Source organism: Helianthus annuus, chromosome 1, assembly GCF_002127325.2.
Source record: "Helianthus annuus cultivar XRQ/B chromosome 1, HanXRQr2.0-SUNRISE, whole genome shotgun sequence".
NCBI lineage: Eukaryota > Viridiplantae > Streptophyta > Magnoliopsida > Asterales > Asteraceae > Helianthus > Helianthus annuus.
This window is the reverse complement of record NC_035433.2, coordinates 43111507-43128915: the sequence shown is the minus strand read 5'-3', so window position 1 is coordinate 43128915 and position 17409 is coordinate 43111507. Positions and strand designations below refer to the sequence as shown.

The window sequence follows — 17409 nt, the reverse complement described above, 5'->3', positions numbered from 1 at the left end:
CTAACCAATATCTAGCATGCTTTTGAATCAAAGGAACTTACGGGTTGTAACGGGGCTAGGTGCAAAGGTAGGAAAATGGTGGAATACATATGAAAGAGCTAATTGATTTGACCCGATTTTATTTTTACTACTAAACAAAGCAACATCAACTATATACAAGACATCATCAACTTCTAAACTATTATTGCAACTAAACACTTCTTTTTGCATTTTTCATATTTTTCTCCTTTTTTTTCTTTTTTTTTTAACTTCAACAATCTATTCAAGAACATCAACATTTCATACTAAATTTCCTAAACCGGGTCATCTCAATAGGTAAAATTTATATAGGAAGTAGGCTTGGGTCACAACCGAATGGTTTAAGGCTCAAACATGGCTTTCTAAGGACCAAACCCCCACCCCTCACAATACCAAGCTCATATATGTAAAGTATGAGGTCCAACCTACCAATCCCGCACTCTCACACATCTAGACGAGGCTTCCTAAAAGTCCCTTATCATTTTCAAAAGCATACTAACTCTAGGATTCAACAAGAATTCACACACAAGTTCTATTAATACACAACACACACCGCCACTCAAACAATGAAATATCAATAACAATCATGTGTGGCTCACATCCTCACCAAGAAAAAAAAAACTAGGAATGGGTGTCGGTGTGTCAAGTGGAACCATATCAAGTTTTCAAAATTTTGACAATTTTCGCTTGGATTTACAAAAATTTTAAAATTCTCAAAAATTTCCCCCATCCCCACACTTGGGATACATTGTCCCAATGTATGGATTTGAGGGAAAGATCACTTTAACCAAAAACATCAACAATTGCTTATACTCTCAATCCCCACGTTTCTGTTTGTATTTTTTTTACGTGTAACCGACAAAGAAAGGTCTCCCACAAATCAGCTGCGAGCCGTAACCTACGGCACAAATCAGCTGCGAGCCGTAACCTACGGCTCCATGCCGTAGGCTACGGCAATGTCTGGGCAAAAGAACACACCGTAAAACAGGGGCTGAGAGCCGTAAGGCTCTAAATTCTTGATAGTCGCCGTAAGCTACAGCCCCCCCACCGTAGCTTACGGCGATCACTGGGCACATATGGGGGGCCAAAACTCTTGTAATCTTGAAATTTTTATTATTTATTTATTTATATATTTTTTTAGTTTATAGAATTGTTTAATTTTTAGTGTTTTTCTAAATTTTTGAAAACATGAAAATTATTACCCTACCCCCCGTTAAAAACCCGTGTTGTCCTCAACACTATGTTCGGGAAATCCGTGAAAATTTCCCCACACTTGTTTCGAACACTGGTTTAAACGGAACTTATTCAAACCAAAATAAACTAAACTAAATATTTACAACCACCAAACCTGGGCCTCTTTCACGTTTCTTCGTCATCCACTGGGCGTAAAATGTAACCCACTTTGTCGAGCTCGAGATTGTTGATATCATTACCTTCCAAGTACGGTTTGAGCCGATGCCCGTTCACCGTTTGTTGCTTATTTGTTTGTTCATATTGATTGTCAACATCACCAAATCTTACTACTCTTCGGACAACGTAAGGACCCATCCACTTGCTTTTGAGTTTCCCCGCGAACATCTTCAATCTTGAATTGTACAACCACAATTTTTGACCCACTTCAAAGTTCTTTTTCCTTATCTTCGCATCATGAACTTTCTTTAGTTTGTCTTTATATGCGGATGTACACTCATCAGCTTGATCCCTTATTTCCTCGATTTCATTCAACTGTAGCTTTCTCGCCCGACCCGCTTCGTCATAGTTTGCGTTCACCGTTTTAATTGCCCAATATGCCCGATGTGCCAACTCCATAGGTAAATGACACCCTTTCCCATGCACCATTCGATAAGGAGTTGTATCAAGTGGAGTTTTGTAGGCCGTTCGATAAGCCCACAACGCGTCATCAAGCTTGCTTGACCAATCTTTTTGATCCGTTCTCACCGTCTTCATTAAAATTTCTTTAATTTGTCGGTTAGACACTTCCACTTGACCACTCGTTTGCGGGTGGTACGGTGTAGCAACGCCGTGGTTTACATTATATCTTTTAAAAATTTTCCAAAATTGAAGTTCTTAAAATGTGAACCGCCATCACTTATTATCACCCTAGGCACACCGAATCGAGCAAAAATATTGGATTGCACAAACTTACATACAACGGAGTGATCGTTGGTCCTCGTAGCGATAGCTTCGATCCATTTCAAAACGTAGTCAACCGCAACCAATATGTATAAAAACCCATTTGAGTTTGGAAAAGGACCCATGAAGTCTATTCCCCAAACATCAAATACTTCCACTACCAAAATCGGTTGTAACGGCATTTCATCCCGTTTTGAAATGCTTCCCATTCTTTGACAATTGATGCAATTCCGGGCATACTCACAAGAATCCTTAAAAATTGTGGGCCAATAAAACCCACTAGATAACACCCGATAACCCGTCTTGTTCCCACTAAAATGCCCTCCACGTGCCGATGAATGAGCATGGGTCAAAATTTCTAAAATTTCAGTTTCGGGAACACATCTTCGTATCACTTGATCGGGTCCGATATTGAACAAGTCCGGTTCATCCCATATATATTGCTTCACTTGACTAAGAAATTGTTGTCGTCTCTTCTTTGTCCAATGATTCGGAATTGCACCCTTGGCCAAATAGTTCACGTAATGGGCATACCAAGGTGCAACAAAAGTAGAGACGGCTAACAAATGTTCATCGGGGAACCGTTCATTGATTTCGCTTGGGTCATCAACACCTTCCAATGGGATTCGGGACAAATGATTCGCAACAACATTTTCACATCCCTTCTTGTCCCGAACTTCAAGATCAAATTCTTGCAACAAAAGCACCCAACGAATCAACCGGGGCTTTGCATCCTTCTTTTCCATTAAGTATCGGACCGCACTATGATCCGAATACACAATCACCTTGCTCCCCCAAATGTAAGATCTAAACTTGTCCAAGGCATACACCACCGCTAATAATTCTTTTTCGGTTGTGGTGTAGTTAAGTTGCGCCTCAGACAAAGTTTTGCTTGCATGGTAAATCACCACCGGCTTTTTATCAACCCTTTGACCCAAAACCGCTCCAATGGTCATGTCGCTAGCATCACACATAATCTCGAAACGGCTTTGACCAATCTGGTGGTTGCAAGATAGGAGCCTTCACCAACTGTTCCTTCAAAACAAGAAACGCTTGCAAACATTCGTCAGTAAAATCAAATGGAACATCTTTCAATAATAAGTTGCATAAAGGTTTTGTAATTACACTAAAACCTTTAATAAACCTCCTATAAAACCCCGCATGTCCCAAAAATGATCTCACCCCCTTAACATTCTTTGGCGGGGGTAGAGATGAAATTACTCGAATCTTTGCCTTGTCTACCTCCATTCCCCGGTCCGATATTACATGTCCCAACACAATGCTCTCTTGAACCATAAAATGGCTCTTTTCCCAACTTAGTACCAAGTTTGTCTCAACACATCTTTTTAAAACTTTTTCTAATTCATTAAGACAAGATTCAAAACTTGGACCAAAAATGGAAAAATCATCCATAAACACTTCAAGAGATTCCCCGACCATGTCCGAAAATATACTCATCATACATCTTTGGAATGTGGCCGGGGCGTTACATAGTCCAAAGGGCATTCGCCGAAAAGCAAATGTACCATATGGACATGTAAACGTGGTTTTGTGTTGGTCGTCCGGGTGAATAGCAATTTGGTTATAACCCGAGTACCCATCCAAAAAACAATAATATTTTTGACCGGAAAGTTTTTCAATTATTTGGTCAATGAAGGGTAACGGGAAATGGTCTTTTGAGGTAGCGGCGTTTAATTTTCTATATTCAATTCAAACTCGTCACCCGGTTACCGGGCGGGTGGCGATTTGCTCACCTTGCTCATCTTTTACTACCTGGATGCCGGATTTTTTAGGCACTACCTGAGTCAGGCTTACCCATGCACTATCCGAGATGGGATAAATGATCCCCGCATCCAACCACTTGATAACTTCTTTCTTTACCACCTCTCTCAAGTTTGGGTTTAACCTCCTTTGTGTTTCACGGGCCGGCTTTGCATCCTCACTTGTAATGATTTTGTGCATCACAATGGATGGACTAATACCTTTTAAATCGGCTATCGTCCACCCAATTGCCGCCTTGTGAGCCTTCAACACCCGTATCAACTCCTCCTCTTGAGCTACCGCCAAATTGGAAGCAATGATTACCGGTAAAGTGTCATTCTCCCCCAAAAACGCATACTTTAGGTGCTTTAGTAGCTCTTTCAACTCCACACTTGGTGGACATTCCAAAGAAGGCTTTGTACCTGAATCGATTTCCACCGGTAAAACATCCGTTTGGTGGGTCCATGGTGGTCTTCCTTCTTTCACCGCAAGAGCCTCTTGCTCTTTCTCCTCATTTTCCAACTCGCATGCATGAACCTGTAAAGACACATCACAAACACAAGAACCCAAAATTTCCTCTTCGAACTCCTTCGGGTCATATCTATCTATGAAATCTGCTAAGAAACACTCATCACCATACACATTAGTACCGTTAGTAAAAACATTTAATCTCATCTTTCTATTTCCGAATGTCATGTCGACCGTACCATATCGACAATCAATAACGGCATGTGCGGTGTTTAAAAATGGCCGACCCAAAATAACATTTTGTTGTTGAATTGGGTCCGCGGATAAGTAATCTAGCACAAGAAAATCCACGGGATAATAAAACTCATCAACCTTAACTATCACATCCTGTACGATACCCCGGGGAAGCTTGTGAGACAAAGCGGCTAGTACAACCGTTGTCTCAACCCGCTTCAATGGACCAAAATCGTATTGGTCATACAACCCCCCGGTGGGATACTTACCCCGGCTACAAGATCCAATAACGCCCTTGCGGTTTGAAAATTTCCAACTTGGATGTTTATTAGAGGCGTTCCCGGATCTTGTAGCTTAGGAGGAAGGTCTCCTTTTAATACCGCACTTACCCGCTCCCTCAAGTCTACCAATTTAGGCACTTTTTGTTGCCTCTTTTGGGTACACAATTCTTTTAAAAACTTCGCGTAAGCGGGTACCTGTTTAATAGCTTCAAGTAAAGGAAGATTAATTTTAACCTATTTAAAAACCTCCCACATTTCCTCTTTTTGAGGTCCCCGTTTTGAAATAAAATTTTTTCTACCCGGATCTAATAACGCCTAGGGAAATGGTATTCACTAGATCCCTCACCATCAATTATCTTTTCTTTTTCTTTATTAATTTCGGGTTTTTCAAAATTGGGTTTCTTAGAAGAAACAACGGGTGGTTCATTTTCTTCCTCACTATCTTGACCCGTTATATCCTCAACCACCCCATCAACCAAATCCGGTGAAGGATTGGTTTTGTACTCTTTCCCACTTCTCAAAACACTTACATGGTGAATATTAACATTATTACCTCTTGAAGTACTAAGAGACGGATTTACCTTAGTGTCGCTTGGTAATTGACCTTTACTTTTCTTCAATTCGGACACTTCGGTTGCAAGTTGACCCATTTGGGTGGTCAAAGTTTGAATCGCTTTATCTCGGGCCTCATCTTCTTGTATGCGAGCGTCATCCATTTGGTTCCTCTTTTGCATTTCCGCTTGCATGCTCTTCAACATTTCCATCATTTCATTTCCACCTGAGGACCCCCCTTGTTCTTGACTCGTTTGACATTGCCTTTGGTATCCCTGGTTGTTCCCACATCGATATCCACTTTGGTTATTGTAAGGTTGGCGCGAACCATAGTTTCCTTGGCTACCTTGAAAATTCGGATTTGCTTGATTTGAAGGATTCCCAAATCGGAAATTTGGGTGGTTCCTCAACCCGGGGTGGTAAGTGTTAGAATTCATGTTGAAGTTTCTACCACCCCCTCCTTGACCTTGTACCCTATGAACTTCTTCATATTGCCCTTCCACCATTCCTTGGCAATTTTCAGCCGCATGACCTATTTCATTGCAAATAGCACAAACATCATAAATTTGGTTAGAGGTTTGAACATTACCATCATCGACCGTATGCACTTGTGTTCGGGTAACGGCCGGTCGTGCTCTCCTCGATGCTTGAGCTTTCCTCTTTGAAGTAATTGCCATTTGTTCCAAAAATTCCCAATCGTCATTTTCATAATTCGTGCCAAATGTGCCATTTGTAATGGACATTAAGTCACGAGCATCTTCAGCACACAATCCCTCATGAAATGCATTCATCAACTCCCAAAGTTCAATTCCATGATGCGGGCAATTCTTGATCATCATATTGAAGCGCTCGAATGTTTCATAAAACATTTCGCCTTCTTGTTGTTGAAAACTCCTCAACCCCTTTCTTGCATCATTGGTCTTTTGGGCGGTGTAAAACTCATCTAGGAAAATTTGTTGCATTTCCGCCCAAGTGTAAATAGATGCTGAAGGCAAAGTGTAGAACCACTTCTTTGCCTTATCCTCCAAAGAAAATTGAAACAAGACCAACTTTACATCATCGGCCGAAAAACCTTGACTCCCAAGAGTGTTGCAAATTGAATCACAGGCCTCCAAATGGAAATAGGGTTCCTCCGTTGCTAGACCCTTATATTTCGGCAAACTTTGCAAGGAATTTGTTCTTACTTCAAAAGTTCTTCCTTGTTTGTTGTGAGGAATAACCACCGGTGAAGGATTATGAGTAATCACCGGCCTAAAATGTGCTTCAATACCCCTCGCATGTTCTCTAAGATGCCTTCTTGGTACACCAAACCGCCCCCTTGGACGAACAGGACCCATTGGTCTTGGTATATGCCCTTGTGGTGCAATTGGTTGTTGAAATTGTTGTTGTGGCATCGGTGGGTTTTGAATTAGCCTTTGGAATTGTTGTTGAACATTCGGTGGACGAACTTGTTGCAATGGTATGGGACGTTGCATTTGCGGCCCTTGTGGCCTTGGCCTAATGTGTTGTGGTATAAGTTGTTGTTGTGGCACTCCACCAACACTTGGCATTCCTTGAAGTTGGCCTTGCACATAACCGAACTCTCCTTGATCCCCATCACCTCCATAAGCATAACCATCTTCATCATATCCCTCAAAATCCTCATATCCCTCATCATAACCATCTCCTTGAATTCCCGAAGATTGCCCAAATGGAAGAGTCGAGTATTGAAAACCCGACTGGTTTGAAGGTTTAAAAGTAGAAGTGGCATGGACAACAGTTGAATTTGGTGATATGGTATAGTTTGAATATGATTGACCTGCACCCGGGAAGAAATGGGACAATGGTGGAATAGTAGTAGAAGGGTTGAAAGTAATGGTTGGTTCTTCTTGAGAGGTAATGGGTTGTGTGGTGTTGGTTGGTGTAACACTATGAAGTAAAGTGGGTTCGGTGGTGGTGGTTGGAATGGTGGTATTTGGTGAAGGTTGAGTGGATGTTGGTATAAACGGTGGTACAGGTTCACCCGTAGTGGGTGGTGGTGGTGGATCCCGATCCATGTATCTCAGTGGTGTAACTGGTGTGATTGGTGTTGTTGGTGAACCGCTAATTGTGTTTTCCCTTAACAAAATTCTATTTGCTCGCAAAGTTCGTTCAATTTCCGGATCAAATGCCAATGGTGAAAGCTTGTGAGAGCTTCTAGTACGCATGCACCTGTAAATACCTGCACACTAACACATCCCGCCTAAACCAGAAAAATAACAAACTTAAGAAAAGCAAAATAACACACGTTGCGCACTACTCCCCGGCAACGGCCCCAAAATTTGACGTGATGTCGTGGTCACAATCAAATTTAATCCAAATACAACTAAATAGATAGCGGTAAGTGGGTATCGAACACAGGGAGTTTGTGGAAAATGTGCTATTTTAAAGCTTATCTAATTAACTAAATTAATCTAGTTTCAAATAAAATAAAGTTCAAGAGTTGGTTTAATTGGATTGGTTTTTTTTAAACTAAGATTACAAATTAATTTGCGAAATGAGAATTGAGTTTGTAAACAATTTAGAGACAAATGACCATCCTAAGTGTCCGGTTTGCTTCAGCGTTTGTGCTATCATCCACTAGAAAGAACTACATAGACATAGTTCATGTATAATTACTTGTTGTGATAAAAGGGAACGAAGTACTCAGATTCCTAGAACGTGAGGTTGTTACCTGATGACCAATCAACCCTTACCCAATCCTAATTCTACCCATGATATCTCGATTGCCAATGGCACCAAGAACGTATGGTTTCAAACTAGAATATCATAAGAATCAACAATTTACAAGTAAGCAATCACATACCATAATAAACAAGACATAGATAAAGTTTACCATTCTAGAAATATGGAATCAAAACACAATTGTCTCAAAGAACCTTCAACCTAGGATGACCATAGAGTGTTTAGCCACGCATGGCTTAAAGCGACATCATAATGCAAATAGAAGAGAAAATTGTTTAACACAATTACAAGCAACAAAGTCTAGATGAAAGATAGAAGATAAGATAGTGTTCTCTTCACTCCAAGTCTCTAAATATAGTCCCCAACTCGTTTTTCTCAAGTAGTAACCGAAAAAACATGATTAAACACCATAATTCTCCATAAAAAGGCCATTAAATACGAAGGTTACACCTTGAGCCCAGTCGGCGCCGTAACCTACGGCTCCCTGCCGTTGGTTACGGCTAGCAAGCCAGTCAACAAGTCAATACGGAGCCGTAACCTATGGCCGCCTGCCGTAGGTTACGGCTAGCAGCTGAACCTTACGGCCCTTCTCTTCTGTTTTACGGCTATGCACCTGGACAAAAAATGGGAGCCGTAACCTACGGCCCCTAGCCGTAGGTTTCGGCGGTCAGTGAAGTTTCTTCCTTGTTTTCTCATAAGCATCTAGTTCCTTCACATTTTATTTCCAGCAACTCCTGACATCCATCCAACCTTCTAAAACCTGCATCTTGAGCCTTATAATACCTGCACATCAAATCATCTAGTGGTTATCATGTTCAAGCAATTAACTGAGTAAAGCATGGAATGTGCGTATGATTAAGTCTTTTAAGGGTTGTCCTACGGACCACCCGTCACCTGACACGTTGAACTCGAATATCACCTCACACGTGATCGTTTCAATATGAAACTCATCAATGTTGTCATGGTCCGCACCGCTTACCGACGTGCCAACTGATTTTCCAAAATTCGATAAATCATTTCTGATTAAATTAATTTTGGTAAACGGCATTGAGGTAAAACATGAGTTAACCAACATCGGGAAATCGTTTTTGTAAATACCTTTGTGTTTTTAAAATTTATCATAGTTTGTTGATTTTAGGGGGAGTAAATCCAATTTTAAAAAAATCCAAAAACATCGAAAATTTCAAAACACAAAAACAATAGAAAAACAAAAATGAGTTTCCTTGCGAGCAAAAGAGAAAATGATAGTACATCAGTGGTCTGTCCAAACCTCTTTAAACTAAAAAGACAAATGAAAAACGATAAGCAACTCTATATAAGATGTATCGGTAGGCTCACAATCATTTTAAAGTGTGCAGGGTGATATAAACTTAAATCGACTGAAGACCAGGTGGGAACCACTCACTGGCATATGGTCTTAGTACCGAAATTTCGTTTGAGAGATTGCCGAGGTTCTGAGATATTCGGTCTTTATGCTGTCTTATCATCTGGGTATCATGGTTGTTTCTTTTACCGAAAAATAACGGAGGCGCAAGTCTAGATCTTCCATGATACTATAAATACGTGTACATAGTGCATTCGACCTCAATAAGTGATCAACAATCACATGTCCAAACAAATAAGTGATAAAATATCACATTTCTTGCAGGAGTCAAGTTCGTCTCTTTGTTGTACGAAAGTACTGACCTGTTCACGCACTTGCTCCTGTGCCCTCATGCATATGAAAATCAAGTTCCTCATCAATAAGTGATTCTATCACATAGGGCTTGTTTTCAAATCAAAATAAGTGAGTATCTCACATTTTCATATACGGTCAAACAGATGATAAACGGTATACTCACTGGTAAGATGAACTCTCGTGCATACCTTGATACGGGAATGTGTCGTGTGTGGATGAACTCCAGTCGGTAAGTATAAATCATACATAATCGTATCCCCTCGCCATGATTACATCTGATAAGTTGAGCTTAAGTGGACAACAATACCGATAATTGTTATAGGATGCTTATCTAAATGTTAACTAATTGAACAACAAGAGCGTTTTGGCGTGACCGTACACTGATATGATTCTCTTACCCTCGAAACTCGCAAAAAGATTGTCTGTAAATATTTATTTACTGCTTTTAGTTTTTGCATCTTTCTGTATATATTTATTTATTGTTTTCCGTCTTTACAATTGAAAAATGAAAAATTCCAAAAAGATTTTAGGTGTGTTTTAATATAAACTTTATAAAAGCCAAAAAGATTTTGCTTCTAGTTTATTTTTGATTGACCGATGTTGGAACTCGAGTCTATCCTACCCAAAATCCTGATCGTAAGCCGGAAAACAATTGCACCTTCATAAACAGTCGAAGTTAACAAGTTTTGAAAGTTATAGGATTAAAATTGATCAATTTTTAAACTTTCAAACTGTTGTCGGTCGGTAGTTGATTGAAATATGGTCACATAGGTGTCATTTGTTTAAATGTTAACTATATTCCAAGCGGTTACTCTCATTATGCGTTTAGTTTTCTTGCGTGTGCAGATACTAAAGGCGAGGAGAACATGTTCGATGACAAGCTTTGGAATGAAGACACGACGTGAAGGCACTCAAAGGATAAAGATGATCGAGTTGCCGATGACCCTTCATCAACACCACAAGGATCTGAAGATTTGACAAGTCAAAAGATTCACGAGCATGACTCAATGGAGAGTCCATTCTAAGGGGAGTTTGTTAACGCACTTTCTAAATGAAATGGGGAGTTTGTTGATACACTTTCTTATTACGACGCGTGAAGACTTTGAAGATCCTCCGACATGAAAGACATGGAAGTCGAACCATCACAGCAGCGTCCAAGGGGGAGTTTGTTGATACATTTTTGTGTGGACGCGGCACGTTCGGTTCGAGCCTTTAAACAGCATGAAGACCAAGTCGGATATCCTCCTATCCCACTTGGGTCCGACAATGTTATCTCATTTGTTTTGTAACGTTAAACAAACAATGCATGTTGCATTTAGGGTATTGTTTGTTTGTGTGTTTATTTAGTCTCTGGGCCAAATCTTCATGTGGGACAAAACCTTCTTTGGGCCTTGATTTCCTTGGGCTAAAACACCTCATGACGAAACACATCTGTACATGATGAAACAAAGTGTTTCATCACACTACAGGACAAAGCACGATGAAACAATGTGTTTCATCACACTACAGGACAAAATCATGACGAAACTCATTGTTTCGTCGTCTGTTGGGTTTCCTCAGGCCCAATGTCTGGCCCAATGTTGTTTCGTCGAGCCCTTTTCTGTTTCGTCGTAGTTAAGGCTCAGGATACTATATAAACAGCTTTCTGGTTTCACTTTGAAACCAGATGAGAGCATACCCTGAGAGTTATTCTGTAAAACTGTGTGTGTATCAGTTGTTCTCGGTTCTCATCCCGTTTAATCAATAGATTGTGTTTCATTGGTTATTCCGTGTTCTTATTATCTGTGTTTGGTTTGGCATCGTTACGGGGATTCCGCACCCTTGACCGTGTTTGTGATAAACAAGGATTTGGTTTTCGTTATCGATCCTCAGATTTCGGGACCTACACTGACTTATATATATATATATATATATAGTGTATCATACAAAATGTCTTAACGTACGAAGCATATGCTATGGAAAGTTCGCATGTTATAATCCCAGAAAGGAAATATCGCATGTTGAAAAAAAACCGAAGATCGCATGTTAAAAAATATTTTCGCATGTTAAAAAAAATCGCATGTTGCTGAAAAAAACAAAAATCGCATGTTGATACTGCATCTCGTACGCAGCGTACGTTAAGACAGTTTGTACAATAACCAGTCTCTTTCTCTCTCTCTCTCTCTCTCTATATATATATATATATATATTGTTGATTGTTGATTAAGGATCATGAATAGTAATTTAATTTTCGCTATAATAAATAGTTTTTTTAATATTTTATTTTTTTAATGTTATAATACTTTTTTATTATATTTACTTTTAAGTTTTAACATATATTTACTTTTATGTTACTTATTTATAACTATATTTTTTTCTTCATTTATCATTTGTTTTTACTATTTTTTTAAAATTATATTTCCTTTATTAATTAATTTGATATTTCTTTAATAACTTATGTTCGTCAATTTTTTTTATTGTTGATAATAATCATGAATAGTCACTTTATGTCTATAATAACATAAAACTTTTTAATATTTTATTTTTTAATATTATAATAATTTATTATTAGATTCACCTTTAAATTTTAAGATATTTTTATTTTACTTTTCTAAAACTAATTTTTTTCATTTATCATTAGTTTTTACTATTTTTTTTTCTAAAATCATATTTCCTTTTTCAATTAGTTTGATATTTCTTTAATAACTTATATTTGTTAGTTTTTTTTATATTATATATATAGGAACAAGATCAGGAGAGAACGTCTCAAAGTGTCAGAACGGTGAGAACGATTCTCAACCACAAGATCTTAGTAGTTTGTGGCTTAGATTGATGCGGTGACATTTTTGTAAATAATAGGGGTCTTGGAACTACCCGGAGGGGTAAAATAGGAAGATCCAAACAAAGGTGCACATGCTAATCACATGCCAATTTCCCCATCATATTTAAACGACAATAACTTTTTTATACCTGATTATTTTTCGAAAAAAATTACACCATAAAACTCAGCGTTTTTTTTATCTTTCCAACGAGTATAGTATTGATATAGTTTTCGAAAAAAAATTAACTGCCTTTTATGGCGTTTTTCTGAACTGTGTGTTTTATGGCGTTTTAGACTAGGTATTTTCATGGTGTTTTTCTGAACTAGGTGTTTTTATGGCGTTTTAACTAGGTATTTTCATGGCGTTTTTCTGAACTGAGTGTTTTATGGCGTTTTCAACTGAGTTTTTTCATGGTGTTTTTTGAACTGGGTGTTTTATGGCGTTTTTAACTGGGTATTTTCATGGCGTTTTTCTGAATAAGGTGTTTTTATGCGTTTTATTTGAACACCCAGTTCATGTGAGTGGGTTTTTTTGACAATATTACCCCTTAGTGTAATTTAGGATCAATGCCACATGTCACCACCAAAATCGTTCTCACTGTTTTCACACTTTTCACCGTTCTCTCTAAATCCTGACCCTATATATATACATTTACATATATATAGGGTCGGAATTTAGAGAAAACGGTAGAAAGTGTGAGAACGGTGAGAACGTTTATGGATCGTCCGATCAAAACAATCTATGGACTAGATTGGCGCGGTGGCGTTTTCGTAAATAACATCAATTTTATTACGTGGACACGCTTAATTAAGGGTAAAAGGGTCTTTTGACTTCCCCACACAAAACGCCATCTAATGAAAATAAAACGCCAAAACAAAAATCACACACCATTTTAGCTAAAAACGCCATTAGATATAAAACGCCAAACTTAATTACAGTAAAATCCCGCCTAAAAAAATGGCCAAAAAATCCTATATATACAACAACTCAGACCTTCAATTAAAAAACACACACAAAAACCCCAAACGCCATATTTAATATATACCATTCGTCTGATAAACGCCAGAAAACCCAAATATCAAATATACTGTTGTCAATAAAGTGTAGTTGTACGGTGTGGACAACATTGTCAGTTATCTTTCTTAACTGAGGATTAACAATGTTATCCGTCACCATACAACAACACTTTATTGATTTTAGCATGATTAAATTTACAGTTTTAAGATGGTTTATTTTGTGGCGTTCTTTTTCTCGGTAAAACGCCAAATAAGATAACATTTTGGCTGAAAATGGTGTAAACTCAATAACATTTTGCTGCATGAGATGGACAAAAATTATAGAAAAAGAGGCTGATTTCATATGAAAGTCGAAACACCTAGTGAAGAAATTCAAAAGAAGAAAGAGACTGGTGACAATGAAGATTTGGAAGATCAATATTTATTTTGTTTAATTTTCTTTTTCAGTTGACTGTTATTTAATAAACAACGCCATATCTAATAAAAACGCCAAAAAGGCAAATGTCTTACACCTTTGGCGTTTATCAAACCATCATAAAATTACTTTGGATAAGTATTATAAAAAAACTTTTTTTATGTATTCTTTTTTTTATTTTCCTTTTCAGTTGATTGTTGTATAATAAAAACGCCATATATAATAAAAACACCAAAACAACCAAAATGCTTGTTTAAACGGTATCATCCCGTTAAACGCCCCCAAAAACTTCCAAACTATAATAAAATTAGTTTAAAAAAGTATCATAAAAAACCCAAAAAAAAATAAAAATAAAAAATAAAAAACAAACTTGAAAATGTAACTAGAAACAGTAACTTCAAATCAGTAATACTGAATGTTTTGGTCAAAAATTACCTAAGCAATTAAGTGATCAAATTAGTTTTGTGAGGTAGTGTGCTAAGAATGTGTGTTGAAAATATGCTAGTTTAGTTGTTTGCTAAAACAGTTTTCAGGATATAGCTCATGATATCGAGCTGTATCAATAATCAAACAATGAACAAAAATGTAAAGGTTGACACGAGATATACGAGGAAAGCCCTTGATCAATCTAGATCTCCGGCATCAAACCTCGGGAGCTGACAATCGTCGGCTGCCTTGTTCTTCTTATTGCTTGAATAACCACGATACAGTGCAGGATATGACTCAGATCAATCCTAAGTGGTACAACAATTACAAGTGTTGAGTGTTTGTGCGTAATAGAAAGAAAAAAGAAGTGTGAGTTCGAGAGTAGAGAGTGAAGTGTGTGTTCCTATTGATCTGTCCTTCTATTTATAGTTACAAATAACAAACTAACTCTCCTATTATTCCGGGATGCTGGAAATATTCCATTCTGAACGTTGGGGGCTGTTCCTACTCGTTTTCCACGCGCATATTAACCATAATTCCGGGATTTAAGCTTCCATAACCGTTACAACATTAGTATCTTTGACCAGCTTCCATAAAACATGCCTTTATTCAATGACAACCGTTACAAGAGCTATTCTTCCGCCATCAACGTCTTTATCCTGACCAATTTGTGTCACACCCTGACCGCGTATAACATGCAACCGCGGCGGAAAACGTCGGGGAGTGTTGTGGACAGAATTAAATTGTTTCATAACCATGGCATACAAGTTGTATTTTATTTATAAACAAAGGTGTTACATTGTCTTAGAAAGAGAGTACGGAAATCAAAACATAATTAAGCTAGTTCAAACTTCATTTTTAGGCTCTAAGGCACAGGTCCGCCCTAGAATCATGATCATCGTCCTATGGAATAGCTCCTGAAAACACATGTGAAAGTAGGTACGTCAGCATAAAAATGCCTGTGAGATACATAGGTTTTGTGAAAATAGGATTCATGACTTGAGTTTAAAGAATGTTTAATAACAGTCAGTCATGAACCTTGTAATTTGTCTTGCTTTGTAAACCATTTGAAAAACGATAACATCAAATGATATGTATAGATAAGTGCAAGGTTAAACGAGTAACCAATTAAAATGAGTTGAATATAATAAGTTGTTTTGTAAGACAATGTTTTATGAAAAGTGTGTTATTCGTATAAAATGTTATATGTCTAAACTGAAATGATTTAGATAACGCTAAGATATGTAATATTATACAAACATTTATATATAGGAAGTACCAGCGGCGTATCCACCATGTTTGTATCATATTACATACGACACGTTACTCCAACCATTTACCCAAACCAATCCACCATGTAAATTGTTCATGTATAAACCAAATGTCAAGTGTTATTGTGTAAACCATGTCAAATGTTTATGTTCAAATGTAAACCACCAATGTGTATGTCAATGTCAACGTGTTTATGTTCAATGTAAACCATGTAATGTGTATCCCAAAATGTATCATGTATGGTAAGCGAAATGTATCAACTTAAACCATATGTAAACTGCACAAAACAAGTCGTTGAAGTAACACGTGGTTTAAATCAACGTTATGTTCTGTGGAAAAATGCATGCTCTATTGATATTAACATTTATGCGGTATTGTAAACTATGCATACATCCAAGCCTTGAGACTGCGGCGATAAACCCTTAAACAAATTAAAGGTTTATCTAAGTTATGTATATCGAATTCGGTCATTCCTTCCAGTCCTATCAAACCCAGGACTTCAGGAATGGGAGTTGTCAATTCCTATGGTACCACTACCTACTAACGAACGGCGTGATCAATGTTAATGAATGTATTGTCCCATGTTAAACAAACCAAATGTCATAACAAAATGAAGGCATGTGATGTAAACAATTGTACTAAGTATGCTAAGTAAACATACTAAGCAGAAATGTTATGTAAATCAATGTGTCCATATGCTGAGTAAACATATGCAACAGAAATGTTCATGTAAATCAGTGTGTCCATATGCTGAGTAAACATATGCAACAGAAATGTTCATGTAAATTGATGTGCCCATATGCTGAGTAAGCATATGCAGCAAAAATGTTATGTAAATCAATGTACTAAGTACGCACACAATGGGCATACATAGCATAAAATGTAGTGAAATCATGTACTATAATGTACTAATGAGCATAGCAGATATACGATGTGAAAACATGGAAAGCATGAAAGTAACAGATAGGCACATGTGTCTCACCCCAAAACAGTTTAGAAAACAGTAAAAGAGGGGTTCAATGTACTCACCTGAGATTGCTTTGGAGTTCTTGTATAATGACCAGATAATGCTAAAGATCACGGGATATCAACGGCACCTAATAGGTAGCTATGTTAATATACCGGATCAAACCGGAAGGATCGGATAGTACGCGGGTTCGTAAACCAAACGAGTATGGAGACTCGTGTAATATGGTTTAACAAAGCCTACATACTAAAATGAAACCTAACCTAAGTGCTTACGCCCCATCATGACCCGTTTAGGTAGCTTAGGCTACCCTAACGCGTCGTTCGCGTAGAACGCGTCTGGAACGCCTAACATCGTGACCACAAGGTATAACCTCGGAAGGTTATAGCTATGGTCACCTAATGTGTTTGGTCAGGTCCTAATGACCGACCAAATGGGCCGGGTTCGAAAGGATAAGCGATGGTTTAGATCGCTTACCTTACGACCCTATATAAGCACTAAACTAAAAGTGACGAGCTAAGCATGTTAGAACATGCTTAACTAAGTTTAGAAAAGTTTGGCATCAAAACAAACGGCTTTGATGCTCACGAGTAGTTTGGTTACAAAATAAGCAAGAATGCGCATTTTGGCCGAAACTACGACTCGTCACTGAGCCTAGATAACGGGGTAATCAATAGGTATGGT

General features: G+C 38.0%; 1 non-coding gene across 1 annotated transcript; it reads left to right on the top strand.

The window, feature by feature from the left end:
* Positions 1-6254: 6254 nt before the first annotated feature.
* On the top strand, positions 6255-6360 carry LOC118483070. The gene has a single exon (XR_004869539.1). It is a non-coding gene; the product is annotated as a small nucleolar RNA R71 (small nucleolar RNA).
* Positions 6361-17409: the final 11049 nt, after the last annotated feature.